Source organism: Passer domesticus (assembly GCF_036417665.1).
Source record: "Passer domesticus isolate bPasDom1 chromosome 8 unlocalized genomic scaffold, bPasDom1.hap1 SUPER_8_unloc_1, whole genome shotgun sequence".
NCBI lineage: Eukaryota > Metazoa > Chordata > Aves > Passeriformes > Passeridae > Passer > Passer domesticus.
In genome coordinates this window covers 1,166,326-1,184,606 of record NW_026989900.1, presented here as the reverse complement: position 1 = coordinate 1,184,606, position 18,281 = coordinate 1,166,326, and the positions used below count along the sequence as shown (strand labels likewise).

At 51.3% G+C, this 18,281-nt stretch overlaps 1 pseudogene; it reads left to right on the top strand.

The window, feature by feature from the left end:
• Nucleotides 1-7,499: 7,499 nt before the first annotated feature.
• LOC135291583 (zinc finger protein 883-like) overlaps nucleotides 7,500-18,281 on the top strand; it is a 32,595-nt pseudogene continuing 21,813 nt past the window's right edge.

Here is an 18,281-nt window from a genome sequence, read left to right as displayed (position 1 = left end):
CACCATGCTTCCATAAGGCCCCAGAGTGTCTCACTGGTCTCCATGATTAAATGAGTGTCACAATATCCCTTTGGTTCCAGGGAACCCCTTGGTTTCACAGAGTCCCTTGGCTCCTTGGGCCCCACAGTGTCACAATGGTGCCATGGTCCCGCAAGGCCCTGCAGTGTCACAATGAATCCTTGGTTCCATGAGATCTGGCAGTGCAGCAGTGCTCTCCTTGTTTCCCACAGTCTTTTATACCTCTTACTCTCAGACAATAGAAGGACACCTGGTAGATGAAGGGGAGTGGGAGTAGATATCTACTTGAGTAGGTAATAATAAAAATTCCTCCTGACCCCCACTCCCAAGCCAGGTGCCACTTCAGCACAGGTATGAGCCCCTGGATCTGGAGAGTCAGCCACATGATTTAGAAGAAAATTTTCTGCCCAGTGAGCCTCCCAATTATGATTCATGTCTGAGAAGGATTGCCACCTGTAACATCAAAAGGAAGGATAATCATGGTGGGTGACTCCCTCCTGAGGGGAACAGAGGGCCCCATATGTCAACCAGACCCACCCCACAGAGAAGTCTGCTGCCTCCCTGGGGCCCGGGTACAGGATATCACTGAGAGACTGCCTGGGCTGATTCAGCTCTCTGATTATTAGCCACTGCTGATACTCCAGGCTGGCAGTGATGAGATTGAAATGAGGAGTGTCAGGGCAATTAAAAGCGACTTTAGGGCACTGGGACAAGGGGTTGATAGGACAGGGGCACAGGTAGTCTTTTCCTCAGTCCCTTTGGTGGCTGAGAAAATGGTGAAAGGAATAGGAAAGCTCACATTATCAATAAGTGGCTCAAGGGTTGGCGTCATTGGCAGAATTTTGGATTTTTGATCACGGGGCAACTTTTACTGCACCTGGCATGCTGGAACCTGATGGGCTCCATCTCTCTGTTAAGGGCAGAAGAATTTTAGCTCGTGAACTGGTAGAACTTGTGGAGAGAGCTTTAAACTAAGTCTGAAGGGGGAAGGGGATGCTGTTGGGCTCTCTGGAAGCAGGCCCAAGGGTGGTAAGCCTGAGTTTGGGGTGAAATCAGCAGCCCAGCTGAGGTGCATGGATGCCAGTGCACGCAGCATGGGTAACAAACAGGAAGAGCTGGAAGCCATGGTCCAGCAGCAGAGCTGTGGTGTAATTGCCATCACAGAAACGTGGTGGGATGATTCACATGGCTGGAGCGCTGCACTGGATGGCTACAAGCTCTTCAGGAGAGACGGGAAAGGGAGAAGAGGTGGAGGGGTGGCCCTTTATATTAGGGAGGGCTTTGGACACCATAGCTATTGAAACGAATGATGATGGAGTTGAATGCTATGGGTGAGAATTGGGGGAAGGCCAACAAGGCTGACATGCTACTGGGAGTCTGTTATCATCCAACCAACCAGGAAAAAGTGGTGGAAAAATTATTCTATAAGCAGCCAGAGAATGTTTCTGGATCATCAGCCCTTGTTCTTGTAAGCAATTTCAACTTGATGGACATTGATTTAGAACTAAATAGAGCTGACAAAAGGCAGTCCAGGAAATTTTTAGAGTGTGTGGAGGACAACTTTTTGTTTCCGCTGATGGGTAAGCCCACCAGGGGAGGTTCTATGTTAAATCTTGTTGTTTGCAAATAGAGATGGGCGAGGCCACTTGGGGCAGAGTGATCACGAGATCATGAAATTCATGATATTTGGTGAAGTCAGGAGGAACATTAATAAGACATTTGTACTAGACTTTCAGAGGGCAGACTTTGGCCTACTTAGGAGGCTTAGTCAAAGAGTTCCTTGGGAAGCAGCCCTTAAATGCAAGGGGGTTCAGGAAAAGTGGATGTGTTTCAAAACAGAGATCTTGAGGGCACAGGAACAGACTGTCCCTGTGGGCTGAAAGATGAGGCGACGAGGCAATCGCCCAGCCGGGATGGGGAGGGAGGTTTTGGAGGACCTTAAGAATAAAAAGAGGATGAATCATCTTTGGAAGGAGGGTCAGGTCTCTCAGGAAATATTTAAGAGGGGTTCTAGAGCATATAGGAAAAAAATCAGGGAGGCCAAAGCTCATTTTGAATTTAAAATAGCGACTTCTGTAAAGGATAATAAAAAATGTTTTTACAAGTATATTAATGATAAAAGGAAGGGTAAGACCAACCTCTGTTCTATACTGGATGAGGAAGAGAACTTAGTAACTGCAGATGAGGAGAAGGCAGAAGTGCTTAACACAGTCTTTGCCTCAGTCTTTGGTGGAAGACAGCTTGTCCCCAGGAGAACTGTCCTCTTGGGTTGGTAGATGGTGCCAGGGAACAGAATGGTCCCCCCATTATCCAAGAGAAGGCAGTCAGAGAACTGCTGAGCTGCTTGGATGTTCATAATCCATGGAACCAGATGGGATCCACCCCAGGGTGATGAGGGAGCTGGCAGATGAGCTTGCCAAGCCACTCTCCATCATTTACCAGCAGTCCTGGCTCACTGGGGAGGTTCCAGATGACTGGAAGCTGCCCAGTGTGATCCCCATTCACAACAAGGGTGGGAAGGAGGATCCTGGTAATTATAGGCCAGTCAACCTGACCTCAGTACCCAGTGAGGAAATGGAACAGTTTATACTGAGTGTCATCACCCAGCACTTACAGCATGGCCAGGGTATCAGACCCAGCCAGCAGGGGTTCAGGAGGGGTAGGTGGTGTTTGACCAACCTGGTCTCCTTTTATGACCAGGTGACCCTCCTGGTGGATGCAGGACAGGCTGGGGATGTGTCTATTTGGACTCCAACAAGGCCTTTGGCACTGTCTCCCACAGCACACTCCTGGAAAAGCTGCAGCCCAGGGCTGGGAGAGGAGCACTCTGGGCTGGGTTCAGAACTGGCTGCATGGCCGGCCCAGAGAGTGCTGGTGAGTGCTGCTGCATCCAGCTGGCAGCCAGGCACCAGGGCTGTCCCTCAGGGCTCTGTGCTGGGGCCAGCTCTGTTCAATATTTTTATTGATGACATGGATGAGGGGATTGTGTCTTTCATTAGTAAATCTGCAGATGACACTGAGCTGGGAGTGTGTGTCCATCTGCTGGAAGATAGGAGGGCTCTGCAGGCAGATTTGGAGTGGTTGGATGAATGGGCAGAGTCCAGTCAGATGAAGTTTAATAACTCCACATCTCAAGTCCTGCATTTTGGTCACAATAACCCCTTGCAATGCCAGAGGCTGGAGATGGTGTGGCTGAACAGTGCCCAGGCAGAAAGGGACTTGGGGGTCCTGCTCGACAGCCGGCTGGACATGAGCCAGCAGTGTGCCCTGGTGGCCAAGAAGGCCAATGGCTCCTGGCCTGGTTCAGGAATGGTGTGGCCAGCAGGAGCAGGGAGGTCATTCTTCCCCTGCACTTGGTGCTGGTGTACTTGGCATTCTTCCTGTGTACTGGCACTGTAACTTGAGTGCTGTGTCCAGTTCTGGGGCCCCAAATTTAGGCAGGACATGGAGGACCTGGAGCATGTCCAGAGAAGGGCAACAAGGTTGGTGAGGGTCTTGGAACACAAATCCTGTGAGGAATGACTGAGGGAGCTGGGGTTGTTTAGACTGGATAAAAGGAGACTCAGAGTTGACCTTATCTCTCTCTACAGCTTCCTGAAATGTGGTTGTAGTCAGGTGGGAGTCGATCTCTTACTCCAGGAAACTACTGACAGAACCAGAGCACATAGTCTTAAGCTGCACCAAGAGAAATACAGGTTGGATATTAGGAAAAAGTTTTTTTGCAGAAAGGGTGATAAAGAATTGGATTGGTTCGCCCTGGGAGGTGGTAGAACCACCATCTTTGGATGAGTTTAAAAAAGGCAGGATGTGGCACTCGGTGCCGTGGTTTAGTTGAGGTGCTGTTAGGGCTGCGTTGGACTAGATGATCTTGAAGGTCTCTTCCAACCCAGTAATTCTGTTATTCTCTCATTCTGTGACTCAGTGATGCCAATGGGTCTCTGCCAGCTCAGCCCCTTCTGCAATTCTCACCCTTTGGCTCAGCTTTTGTGTCCCCTCCAGGTGCTGGCAGAGCTGTTGGGGACAAGGCAGGAGCAGAGCAGCCCCAATGTTCCCCTGTCTGTGACACCCCAGCAGTGACAGCCCCAGCATTCCCCTGTGTGTGACACCCCAGCGGTGAGAGCCCCAACGTTCCCGTGTGTGTGACACCCCAGCGGTGACAGCCCCAGCGTTCCCCTGTGTGTGACACCCCAGCGGTGACAGCCCCAGCGTTCCCCTGTCTGTGACACCCCAGCGGTGACAGCCCCAGCGTTCCCCTGTCTGTGACACCCCAGCGGTGACAGCCCCAGCGCTCCCCTGTGTGTGACACCCCAGCGGTGACAGCCCCAGCGTTCCCCTGTGTGTGACACCCCAGCGGTGACAGCCCCAGCGTTCCCGTGTGTGTGACACCCCAGCGGTGACAGCCCCAGCGTTCCCTTGTTTGTGACACCCCAGCGGTGACAGCCCCAGCGTTCCCCTGTGTGTGACACCCCAGCGGTGACAGCCCCAGCGTTCCCCTGTGTGCGACACCCCAGCGGTGACAGCCCCAGCGTTCCCCTGTCTGTGACACCCCAGCGGTGACAGCCCCAGCGTTCCCCTGTCTGTGACACCCCAGCAGTGACAGCCCCAGCGTTCTTCTGTGTGTGACACCCCAGCGGTGACAGCCCCAGCGTTCCCCTGTCTGTGACACCCCAGCGGTGACAGCCCCAGCGTTCTTCTGTGTGTGACACCCCAGCGGTGACAGCCCCAGTGTTCCCCTGTGTGTGACACCCCAGCGGTGACAGCCCCAGTGTTCCCTCCCTGCAGACGCTCCAAGGGAAGCGTCCAGAGCCGCGTCCAGTCCATGGAACTGAGCGGCCACTGCCCAGCCCGGCCTGGGCTGATGTGGATTCCTCTGCACACAGCTTGGGGAGGGTCCCCCTGGCCACCTGCACAGTGCCACAGACAAGTGTCAGACAGAGTTACAGAAAGCCAACAAAAAAACAAATAAAACTATACAAAAACGAAAACCGAAACAACAAAACCATCAAAATAAACAAACAAACAAAAAATCCCAAACCAATAAAAAAAACAAAAACAAAACCCAAAAGCCAACAAAAACAAACAAACCAAAACAAACAATAAAACCAAAGGAAAAAAAACCAACAACAACAAAAAACCCAAAAAAAACAAGAATAAGAGAACTTCCCCCCAGGAGAGCTGTTCCATCCTTCAGCAGTCACACCTGCCCACACACAAGACCTGGGGTGGCAAAAAAATGAGGCTTCCTTTGGACACATTTGCAGGAAAAGCAGGTTTAGGACAGGCTTTCAGCAGAACTGCTCTCAGCTGAGCCAAAAAGGCCCCTTTGGCAGCTGCAGGGCCATTGCAAATGCAAAGCCTCAGCCCACAGGGCAGAAAAGGGCTCTGAGCTCCCCTCCCCTGACACCAAACCTGTTCCCAGGCTGCTTCACACACAGGATTCTTCTGGAGGACTGCGCAAAGCTGAGAGTGGGCTCTGGCTTTTCCATGGTGCGTGTCCTAAAACTGCCTGGGAGAAGAAATTTTGGGTCAGCTCAGCTGGCACAATCCCTCCTGGCGCAGGGCACAGCGCCGAGAAGGGCTTTGTGTGCCGAGGCTTTGCTGCAGCCAAGGAAAGCTCCTGGCTCAGGGTCACCTTTGCTGCTCAGCCACAGCCCCGAGTGCCCCAGCAGCAATAGCAGCAGCAGAGAATGGCAGCATTGCCAGGGGCCGGCACAGGAGGGGAGATTTCCTCCGGAGAGAGAGGCACCTATTCCAGTTTTTGCATTCAGGCAGGTGCAGGTGCCTCAGCTTTGGCTGCACAGCAGCTGGAAATGCAAGTCCGGGAGCTCTGTCCATGGCCAGCCCCAGCAGGTGACAGCAAGGACAGGGCCCTGGCACAGTGACATTTGCAGGGAGCGCCTTTAGCAAGCGCTGAGGGCTGGGACTGTGTGCAGAAAAAGCCCTGGGGGTCTCTGCAGCCAGGCCAAAGGAACAAAGTTTCAGTTGTGGCTTCACCCGGAATGCACCAAAATAGATTGTTTTCCATTGCCGGGTGCTGTAGGAGCCCCAGAGGAGAGCCCAGGGGGCCAAGGAATGGAGAGCGGGCACTGTGCAGGAGCCGGAGCAGCGAGAGAGGCCGGGCTGAAGGTGCGGGGTGGGCACGGGCTGGGAGGGGGCCCAGCCCGGGGGTCCCGCAGAGCCTCCCTGCTCCAGAGCCGCAGCTGCCACAGTGGGGCAGCTGCCGGGATCGCTGTGCCAGGGACGGGCCGCAGCTGGGGCTTCCGAGGGGCTGGGCTGGAGCAGCTTTTTGTCCCGATGCACCGGGGGCATTGCCGCGGCCTTGGGGTCCCTGGGAAGGCGCAGCAGGACAGGGTGGCAGGGGTTGGTTTGTGGATTTGTTGCTGGGATGTTTTGTTGGTGGCCCCGGGCGGGCTGTGGGAGCCGGGAGCGGCCGGGCGGGCCCGGAGCCGCCCCTCGGGCCGGGAGCCCCGGGCAGAGCTCTGTGCTCGGGGGCCGGGCCGGGCAAAGGCTGAGGGAGAGCGGGGGAAGCGCTGGAACAGAGGCCCCGGGCTCGCCGTGCCCCCCTGGCCACGCAGCCGGGCTCGGGGCCGCCTCGCTCAGAGCCAGCCCCGGCTGCGGGGGTCCCCGGGGCTCCCTGGGCAGGGGGCGGCGGGAGCTGCCCGAGCTCTGTGCCCAGGGCTGGGCGCGGCTGCCGAGGCAGCGGAGGATGCAGGGTCCCCCCGTGCTGGGGCTGGCTCTGCCCGGCCTAGGGGCTGCACTGTCAGCCCAGAGCCACCTGGGGATCGCCCGGGCCCGGCAGGGCTGGCAGGGAAACCGGCACTGGGGGGAGCAGAAACGGGCAATGCGAGAGCTGGGGGTGCTCCAGAAGCCTGGACATGTTGGCAGCATGGACAGGGGGGAGCCATGGATACCCCAGGACTCTGAAACAGGGACCCCGGGCAGTGCTGACCCCTGGGACACCTGAGATGCCAAAGTGGTGAGCCCAGAGAAGGGGAACCTGCGGGATTTCCAGGAGCCCCAGCAGCCCAGAGAGGGGGAACACCAATACAAACCTGACCCGCAGCAACCCAGACAGGGGAGTGGCCTCCAGGAGCCAAAAGTGGAGATACCAGAGAGGAGAAACCAAGGTTGGGTGTTTTTGCTGAATCTTGGTCATGTGTGCATTTTGGGGGACTGAATCTCGGTGTTTTGGGGTTTACTTGGGCACCAGATTCCAGTGACTTCTAGAGTGTGCAGGCAGAGGGGCCCAACACTGGGAACTGTAATACCTCAGGGCAAAGGTGACCAGGGTCAGAGAGAGACAGCCCTCTGAGGACAATGCTCTCACCATCAGCATTTTCAGGCTCATGTGAATGCAGCAGGCTTCATTGGTATCACCCAGTCCAGCTGCTCTTTTTTCCTTATATGTACTCTCCTAGAATGTTCTCCCCTTTCTTGTCCCCCATTGGTCCCAGTTTACTGCAATGCTCCGCCCCTGTTACCTCATTGGTTCCCCAGTTGGCTGCCCCTCCTCTGCACCACCTGTGCTCAGTTCCCATTGGCCCTTGGCCCTCAGACCCGCCCCTTTCCCCCCTTATCAAACCCTGTGTCCTCAGCCCCATTTTGTTTCTGTGCGTGGACCCTCTGCATTGCAATAAACTGTGTTTGGAGCTGTGCACACAGACCTGCCTCTGGCCTTGTCCATCAGCAGGTTAAGCAAGCGTGCTCCGGGCTCTGGGAGTGTAGGTTGCTCACAGGGGCTCGTTGTGGATGTGCCACAACAGTGGAGATGGACTTGGGCAGGAGGATCCCCCTAACCCAATGTGCTCATACATTATGTTTCTCCCCAAACCAGGATTTCCCATTCCCAAACCCTGGCCGAATGGAGGGGCTGGCTGTAAGGAAGAGGAAGAAGCCCCGTGACACCGAGACAGGTGAGGCAGAAGTCAATGCCCCTTTCCCTCTCTCTCCTGCTCCATCTCCCAGCCCAGCATGGCTGTAAGACAACCTCGCTGCTAACGCCATCCTGCTGGGGATGCACTGGGGAGATCTCCTTCCCCTTCCCTATTGCACAGAGTCAAATCCCATCCTCTCCTTGTCCTTCCTCCCCCAGAGAAGGAGCTGAGGATGGAGACCAGGGAGGACAAATCCCCACAGCAGAACCTCATGGCAGAGGCTGTTCTGAATGATGCCACAGGGCAGAAACCCAAGGGGGAGGAAAAGCCTCGGAGGTCCCACAGGAGGAGGGCCTGCAAATCCAGCCCAGGGTGCTCTGAGGGGGAAAGACCCACCGTGTTCCAGGAAGGTGGACAGAGCTTCAGGCAGAGCTCAAAGCTGTTCTCCCGTGAGCAGCTTCATGATGGGGAGAAGCCCTATAAGTGCTTGGAGTGTGGGAAGAGCTTCAGGCAGAGCTCCCACCTCCTCTGCCACCAGATGATCCACACTGGGGAATGGGCCTACGAGTGTGGGGAATGTGGGAAGGGCTTCAGGTGCAGCTCAGAACTCGTGAGGCACGAACGCATCCACACTGGGGAGAAGCCCCATGAGTGTCCCGAGTGCCAGAAGAGGTTTGCCACCAGCTCCAATCTCCTCCTGCATGAGCAGATTCACACCAAGGAGAAGCCCTTCCGCTGCCCTGACTGCAGGAAGGGCTTCAAGAACAGCTCCAACCTCATCAGACACCGGCGCATCCACACCAGGGAGAGGCCCTACAAGTGTCCCCAGTGTGGGAAGAAGTTTCAGACCAGCTCCAATCTCCTCCTGCATGAGCGGATTCACACCGAGGAGAGGCCCTTCTGCTGCCCTGATTGCGGGAAGGGCTTCAAGCACAACTCGACCCTCATCACCCACCGGCGCATCCACACTGGGGAGAGGCCCTACAAGTGTCCCCAGTGTGGGAAGAGCTTCACCCAGAGCTCTCACTTGACCCAACACCGACGGAGGCACCAGTAAGGGAAGCTCTGCAAATGCCGTAGTTGCAGGAAGAGCTTCATGCCCAGTTGCAGCTTCATCCCCCGTTGTAAGACCCATGTTGGGAAGAGCCCTGGTGATCGATGGTCCCTGTGATCCATGCTGGGAAGACACCTGTACCTTTTCCTACCCTTGCCAACGACATGATGTGGGATCAGATAACATGAGGGTCAGGCCATGGCCCTGTCCTTACATTCACTCCCATCTCTAGTCAGTGCTAGGAGCACGAAAGAGACTCCCTGTCTCCCTGAAGAGAAGGGTGTCCTTTCCAGGAGCGAGGATAAACATGGTTGGGTAGAGGCAGTCAGTGGTAATGTAGCTTTTCCTGCAAATCCTTTCTCTTATTCCTTGCTGTTATCGATATTGTTTCTGTTGCTGTTCTTTGTCTTGTTGCTATTCCCGATAAATTATTCTTATCCCAGCCCGGGACCTTTGCCTTTTGTGCTTTCGATGGGAGGTGGGAGGGCAGTGAGGGCAGCGCGGTTTTAGCGGGAGCAGGAAATTGGGGACCAGAAGTCCTAAACCTCAGCCGGTGGAAACCAAGCCCTGGTGGCCATGGCAGCAGCCTTGGGAGCAGGTCCCTGGCTGGGGCTGTGGGAACCTCTTCCCTCTGGTGCCCAGGGACAGCACTGGAGGGAACGGCTGCAGCTGAGTTGGGGCAGGATCAGGTTGGATCTCAGGAAAAGGTTTTTCCCCAGAGGCTGCTGGGGCAGTGCCCAGGCTCCCCAGGGAAGGCTCCCAGCTCCAGCAGCGTTTGGACAGCGCTGCCAAGCCCAGGCTGGCATTGTTGGGGTGTCGTGTGCAGGGCCAGCAGTTGGACTCCAGGATCCTGATGGGTCCCTCCCAGCTCAGCCAGTTCTGTGGATCTGGGATCCCATGACACATAGCAACAGGGTCCTGGTGATGGTTGCCTGCTAAGGATCAGATTTGTCACAGAAGGCTCTCAGAAGGATTCCCTGGGGACTTTCCAAGAGTCTTCAGGCTGTTCAAGAGCTGGAATGTCACAGGCAGAGACAGGGGCTCCATGGACACCTCCCAGGTGTTCCTGGGGATGGTAAAGAGCTGTGTGCTCAGAGGCAGTCACAGCCATTCCATGGTGACATCCCAGGGGACCTTGGGCTTCAAAGGCACCAATCTGTCACAGGCACTCACAGGGGGTCCACGGTGACATTCCAGGAGTCCCCAGGCTGCCAAAGAGCCGGGATGTCCCTGACACTCACAGGGGTTCCTGTCATGGGCAAAGTGGGAGCTTCAGGCAAAAGCTTTATTTCTTTTTTGGAGAAACTCCTGCTGCGTCATGAGGTGGAGAAATGCCACCCAAAATCGCACCATGGATCCTCAAACCCCTGCAGAGCCCCTAGACTTCCAAAATTCTTTCTACGAGAGGAGACTGGGAGCAGCTGGATCCAATCCCAGCCCCAGACTTTGTCAAAGGTGTAAAAGATTGGAAAGGTAGAATTGAACCTTAATGCAATTTGTCCCACAGGATTAACGATGGAATACCAGATAAATTTACATAAATACAGCTCTGATTGGTTGTGATCATGATTAGAAAGAATGGCTTATTTACACCACAGAGTAAATTTTTTTAAAAAGAGTTATTTATTCCACAGTATGGAAGTAATAACAATTATTAGAATATAGTGCTCTAGGAAGCAGTTTTGATGTCAACAGAGCCTTGCTGGAGTTGTTGGAGCCCATTGCAGGCAGAGCCTCCTGCTCCAGCAGGAACTGCCTTTCCTGTGCCAGGAGCAGGGCAGGTCCCGCTGCAGGAAAAGCCCCAGGCCAGCCCCAGCACAGGGAAGGGCTCGGGCACAAGGGTAGAGTGCCGTGCTGGGAGCTGTGCCAGGCAGAGCCTGAGGCACCAAAGGCACCTTGGCAGCAGCAGCTGCTTGCAGGGCATGGCCAGAAGCCTCCCTTGGCAGCCCGGCCTGGTGGCCGGCACTGCAGAGCTGCTGCCTCAGGGCTCATTTCTGCCTGGGCTCTGAAAAGCCACTTCTGCTCCAGGAGCCTGCCTGGGAAGCCATTGGCCCCAGCACCTTGGGGACAAGATATGAATGACAAAACTCTTCATGCCAGCAGAGACAAGGCAGGGGCAGAGGAAAGGGCAGAGCCAGGCCCAGGGGACAGGGCTGCCATGGTGATGGCTGTGAGGTCACTGCCCCTGCAGCAGCCTGGCTGCCCTCAGCAGACATTCTGGCCAGAAGCGTTGTGAGGGCACCCAGCACATCAGAGAACCCACACAACAGGAATTCTGTTCTTGGGGATGAGAGGGTTTCACTGGATCAGGTTGAACAAAGCTCTTGCTCTTGGATAATTCCTGAGATGGGGAATCCACTTCTCTGGAAGAACAGTTGCAGTTTTGTGCCATTCTCATAAATGTAAAATATTTTCGCCTTTAAACAATTGTAAATATACTCTCATTCAGTTCAAAGATATTGAGCCTTGTTCTGTCACTGCAAGATTTGGGAAAAAATAATTTTGACCACTGTTTTCGTTTTCACAGACCTTGGAGAGAATCCAAATACCTCTCAAGATGAGGTTTGGAGGCTTCATCCCATAACCAGCAGTGAGAGGTGGCAGACTCTGGGCTCAGTGGTGTGGAGACTGAGGACAGAATAAGAGTAGCTGGGGAGGGATTGAAGGGTGGTTTCACACATCTCGGAGTTTTTCTTTATTGTATAAATCAGCCAGAGAAAGAGATAATGGTACTAAGGACAGCTTGGGAAGCCCAGACTGGACACCAGGAGAAAGGAATTTCCCTCCCGTCCCGGGCGAAGGCTGTGGTGCAAAATATCCCCTAGAAGGAGCCTGGAGCAGCCCAAGGCTTTGTGTGGGCAGGCAGAGGCTGTCAAGAAGCAGAGCTGTCAGCAAAGGAAGGGGCCAGCCAGGTGGGGCAGCCGGGGGATGACGACAGCCTGCAGGGACAGAGGCGCAGGGCAGGGACACCGTAGGACAGCCTGGGCTGCGCAGGGCACAGGGATGGGCAGCAGCTGCAAGGCCCTGACAGAGCCAACTTGGGCAGCACTTTGGCCATGGCAGACACAAAGAGCACCAAAGTGCCAGAGGGTCATTGAAGTCCTTGTGCTGTGTCTGTGCTGCTGAGCTGGGCCGGGCTCCTGGCCCAGAGGCAGCTCCTGGCAAGGGCAGCGCTGCAGAGAGACAGCTCTGGCCAGGAGCAGCTCCTGTGCACAGCCCAACAGGGCTGGGGCACTGCCAGGGCAGCTCAGGGACACCAGCAGGGCACAGCCAGAGCTGACAGGGGCTCAGCACTGGCAGGGGCTGGGGGATGTCCCAGAGGGGGCTGTGTCACAGCGGCACCTCTGTGGCTGTGTCCTAGAGGCACAGGGCAGCTGTGATGTCAGCAAGGGGCTGTGTGACAGCACAGAGTGGGCTGTGTGTGGTCACAGGTTGGACTATGACATCACAGAGTTTGTTGTGTGAGGTCATTGAATAGCAACAGCATCACAGGGGATTCTGTGTGAAATCATAGAGCAGGCTGTGATGTGAAAGTGTGTGCTGTGACATTACAGAGTGGCAGTATGGCATCACAGAGAGGATTCTGTAACATCACGGAGGGGGTTGTGACATCACAGAGCTGTCTGTTACATCATAGAGTAGGGAGCTCCTGGCTGGACACTTCAGGCACACGGAGGGAACAAAGACACAACAAAACCAAACCAAATCCAGACAATCAAACCAGAAATGAACCAAGAAATATGTGTGTGTGTGACACAAGGACAGTGATGGCAAGGATAAAAGGAATATGGCCTAAAAGCTGAACAGAGCTCAAAGTTAACATTTCTTAACTTACACCTTAACCTTTACTTCTACTGTAAACATACATTTTGGCAAAAGAACAGCACTTAACAGTGTTTAACCTAATTTATAACATATGATACAGCAATATAAGAGATTAATAACGCTTAACAATATTTAATTTAGCTAATAACTTATATTAAGTATAACAACTTAGGATTTCATTTATACCTTAACCTGAACTGATGCCTTCAATTTCATAATTTAGCAAAAGAACAGAGCTTAAGAGTATTTAACCTCACTTATAACCTATGACTTTGCAATTTAAAAGAGAAGTAACACTTAACAATGTTTAACTTAGCTTATAACTTATATTAAGCTAAACGACTGAGCAAAAGAACAACTCTTACTAGCATTTAACTTAGCTTAGACCTTGTGACTTAACCTTACTTACAGGCCTGACTGAGTCAGCTATCCAAGGCACTCCAACCCCTCCAAGAGCAGCATTTCTGCCACATTTCCCCAGCACAGGCACTCCTGTGTGCACACAGACACAAAGAGGCAGTGCAAGGCACATGTTAATGTCTTACCACCAATGTCTTAAACCACTAAGATACTGAACACGCCTCTGTGAAACATGTATGTTAAAGATGACAAAACCCAGGAACCTCCTCTTTCTTTTCCACTCAACAAAGAAGCAGCAGGCCCAGCCCTGGCCCCATCTGAACCAAACCAAACCAAGCAGCCCTGCCCCGGGCCGAGCCCCTTCCCCCCTCCCCAGGCCGCCCCCCATGGGCCCCATTCTGACCAAACCAAACCCAACAATGACCAAACAGGAAAACAAAAGAGGCTACAACACCCTAACCAGAACAAAGCCAGCCACAGCCATTAAAATATTATCATCAAGTCCCCTCCCCCAAAACAACTAAAACCAAAACACCTACAACCTAGAACCCATACAAAATAACTCAACAACTGAAATTAAACACAAAAAACCCCAAAAACCAACCATAAAAACAATCCTAACACATCCCAACCACAACTCCCACCACAAGTTACTGGCAGGTCAGGTGTTAACCCTTTCAATACTTCAATCCTCCCTTGAGTAAAAGAAAAAAGCAAAATACAAGCATGTAAAAGAACGACGTGAAGCCATTAAACTCAGTAAAGAAGAAATTAAATCCCAATTTAAAAAGGAAAAAAAACCTTAATCTGAAAACTAAAATACTCTTATAAATTATAAAGAAAAACTTTTTTTTAAATTACATAAAACGATTTAAAAAAAATTAAAATTAATATCAAAAACTACCACACTAAAATAAAAAATTAAAATAACTGTAATTTCATCAAATATTTAAACAGAAAAAGAAAGTAATCCATTACCCACAAGAGAAGATCTTTATTCCCAGAGATAAAAATAATTTTAGAAGTAAGTAATAAAAACTTTTACCTTTAAAGAACTCAGCTTTAAAACAATACCCTATAAGTTGACATGGCCCATCAACAAGCTGTAAAAAACTTGTAGTAATAAAAACAACTTCACAATAACAAAGTTCCCCAGACAACTGTTATCCACGACAAAATTAAGAGCCACAAAAAAATTTTTCCTGTTGTAAAAAAAATCTCCATAACCATAACAGGAAAAACTTTATTCCCTTAGTGAACTAAAAAAAGACTTTTCTAAAAAGAGCAAACTAACTAGAAATTTTAAGTTTACTTTCTTTACATTGTCAGTAAAAAAAAAAAGTTGTAAAGAAAAAGTGTTCTAAAGAGTGTATTTTAATTCATACTACTCTTTTTCTTTTAGTTACTTATAATAACATTTTATTTATACCCTATAAAATTTTAAGCCTACTTTACCTTTCTCCAAATCCTATCTCACAATAAAACAAATACATAAATAAATAATGGACACTAAATCCACCACACTCATCAACATATTAATTAAGAAATATCAAAATGAGAAAAATCTTAAATTAACAAAACAAAATCACTACAATGTCATAATAAACATTTTGCCAAAGTTTCAATGATTTTCTAAAATTGCCAGCAAAGGCTGTCTTGTTGTTTTGAGCTCCAGAGGACCTCTTGTTTGTATTCCTCCAGTGCGTCCAAACAATTGTAATTTCTTTTAAATGTCTCCAGAGGCTTGTTCAGCCTTTTAGCTCTTCAGTGCAGGAATTCAGTGTCCCAGGGCTCATTAACATTCAGAACACCTTAACAAGCCAATCCTCTAGGAATAATTTGATTTCAGTTTTCAAATCATTTGTGGTTAATGAGGCAGATTTCAGAAGTGTATTCAAACTGAATATATTCTATTTAAAAATACAGTGAGAAAAGATATTTTAGGTCCTGTTTAGGTTTATTTTTCCTATTAATACATTGATATGTGCAATCTCCAACTGATATTGAATCCAAGTACCTCCTCATGCAGTTTGAATAGATATGAAAATCAAGATCCTTCATGGCTGTAAATCAATCACACTCTGTCCCTATCCCCACCCCACCATTTCCCCATCCAAGCCCTGGCACTCACAGCAGCCTTGTGCAAATCTCAGCTCCCTCCAGCCCAGGCTGCACATGCAGCTTTCAGCTCCTTGGCTCCAACTCCCACCTGCTTTCCTTGGAGAAGGAGCTTCCCGAGACACAGAGAGATGTTCATTTCTTGTCAGCCAACAAAGCCAAGGGAAGGCACAGCTCCATCAAATGCAAAAGTCATTCTTCTCCCTGGCTCTGCCCTGGCCCTGATCCCCACAGCCTGTCCTGTTTCCTTCATCCCTCCTTTGCCAGGCACTTTCTGGGACAAGGGAGCTCTGCTCTGGCTATGGAGGGAGGTCCAAGTGCAGCCACTGGAGTGGGAACCACAACTCATCAGGTTTGTGTCCTTTGAGGGACCAGGAACTGGTGAGACTCAAGAGGCACAGAACGGTTTCCCTTCATGGCCAATATAATAAATGTGAACATGATAAAATTTAATAAATTTTATAAACATTAAAACCCTTCCCCGAGCTCCTTGTGACAGCAACATCTGACATGTCCACCATCCACAAGGCATTTCCATACTGGAAGGATTTTAGACAAAGACATAGGAAGAGGTGATAGAAAAGATAAAAACACAACTAAGATGCTGACTAAGAAGGTATTTAAAGTTTTGAAAATTTGGGCAACTCCCTGATGCTCAAATCATGAAACCAGTCAAAGGAGACACACTGGAATAACTAGAGAACAGCTGCAGGAGGAAATCTGGGAGCAAGGGGAAGGGCATAGATCCAGCTGCTCTAAATGGAGAGATGTCCTTAGACACGGCTGTTTAACCAGGAGAGCTGGAAGCACCTAAAGGAAGATGGCCATGAAGTACTAGACTGAATGTTGCTGGCAAAGGTAGAGGGGAAGATCAGTATTTTTTCTCCTGCCATCAGTAGAAGAATCCATGAGATTCAGGAAACTCCTGTTCCTGCTGGGAAAACTTTGCCATTTCTTATAAGTACTCAAGTAATCCAGATTAGAAATATTTTCTGGTATATTATGAAACTAACAGGTATTAAAACCTGTGCCCCTTCCCAGGCAGACATCAGCTGTGTGCCCATGAACAGGCAGTGCCACTTGTGCCCTGAGGTGCCCAGCTGGGATTGGATCTCTCCGAGAGCACCCGAGGGAGAGCAGAGCACCTTGCAAGCTGCAGGTCCCTGACAGCCCTGCAGGGCTCCTGTCCCATCAACATCTGCTCTGCTGCCAATCACAGCTGGGATAGCACCGCCCCTGCTGTGTGATTGACAGCTCTGCCAGGGCTGGGGGCGGGGCTCTGTCCCACCACAACCCAAGGCCTGACCCAGCCCTGGCCCCACACGGGCATTCCGAGCATCCCGAGGTGTCTCGGGACATCGATCTCATCCAGCCTCTGGCAGCGACCACGGTGACACTCTGGAACCTCATGGAGCCATGGGTCACTTGTGACAATGCGGGTCCAAGGAAACTATGGTGGGACTGTGGAACTTCATGGAATCAAGGAAACCATTGTGCAGTTCAGGGGCCCTGCGGAAGCTCATAGAAACGAGGAGCCATTGTGACACAGCAGGGCCGCATGGTGCCAAGGGACCACTGTGACTCTGTTGGGGCTCATGAAACCAAGAAGCCATTGTGACATTGCCAGACTTCATGGAATCAAGGAGACCATTGTGATGGTGTGGGGACCCATGATATCAGTGGAACATGGAACAGGTCTGCCTGGTTTGGCCTCCTGGGGCCTGTCTGACAGGTCCTGCTGAATTTGAGGTGTCAAGGGCCACTTCCCATCTGACTGTGAAGCACTGGGCTCCATGCTTTCCTTCCTATGGAAAAGAACTATCTTTCTTGTCTAGGCTCCCATGGCTTAAATTAGGATTCCACCTCTAAAATTCCCTATATCCAAGGCTTTCTCCCAGACCAAATCTGCCAATACAGTAAAGTCTATCTAGCCTTGGCCTCTGGTGACTGCCTCTCATCTGCCCCTGGGGCTCGCTCTTGTTTAGACTGAGATCCCTGGTGCGAGGATACGAGGTTTGACTCCATTTTCATCAGAAGGCTGATTTATTATGTTATATATTATATTAAAATACTACATTACAACTACACTAAAAAGAACAGAGAGAAGAAGATCAGAAGGCTACAAAGACAAGAATAGAATAGGAATGAATAACAAAAATCCTGTGACTGCTCACAGCCTTGGCACAGGTGGCTGTGATTGGTCACTGATTGAAAACAATCCACATGGACTAACGGAAGATGCATCTGTGGCACTCCACAGCAGCAGATAGTTATTGTTTACATTTCTTTTCTGAGGCTCTCAGCTCCTCAGGACAGGAAAAATCCTAGCAGAGGCTTTTTCACTAAAATATCATAACAACAGCTCGCCTGTTTTCTTCCTGTGGAGACCACTGAGGCACTGTGGGGCATTGTGGAGCCAAAGGGCATTGTTACACTGTAGGAACTTGAGGAACCATGGGGTCATTGTGATACTGTGGGGTCTTGAGGAACCGTGGAGACCATTGTGACACTTTGCGGTTTTGTGAAATGCAGGGGCATTGTGACACTGCAGAGCACTATGGATCCAAGAGACCATTGTGGCACTGTTGAGCCTCACAGAACCAAGGACAACGCTGTGGTTCTGTTGAGCCACATGGTCCCAAGGGGCCAGTGTGAAGCAGCAGGGCTTTGTGGAACCAAGAGGCCATTGCTGCATTTCAGGGCCTCATGGAGCCAAAGGGCCGTTGTGATCCTGTGGGGCACCATGGATCCATGGAGACCACTGTGGCACTGCAAGGACCCATGGAATCATTGTGATACTCTGGGGCCCCAGGGAACCAAAGAGCCATTGTGACCCTGCAGGGCCTCATGGTGGGAAGGGGTCATTGTGACACTGTGGGAAGCTGTGGAACCATTGTTGCACTAGTGGGCCCCAATGGAACCAAGGGGCCATGGTGACACAGCAGGGCTTCATGGAACACAAAGACCATTATGACACTGTGGGGCCTTTTGGAACCATGGAGACCATTAAGATCCTTAAGCACTTGTGTAAC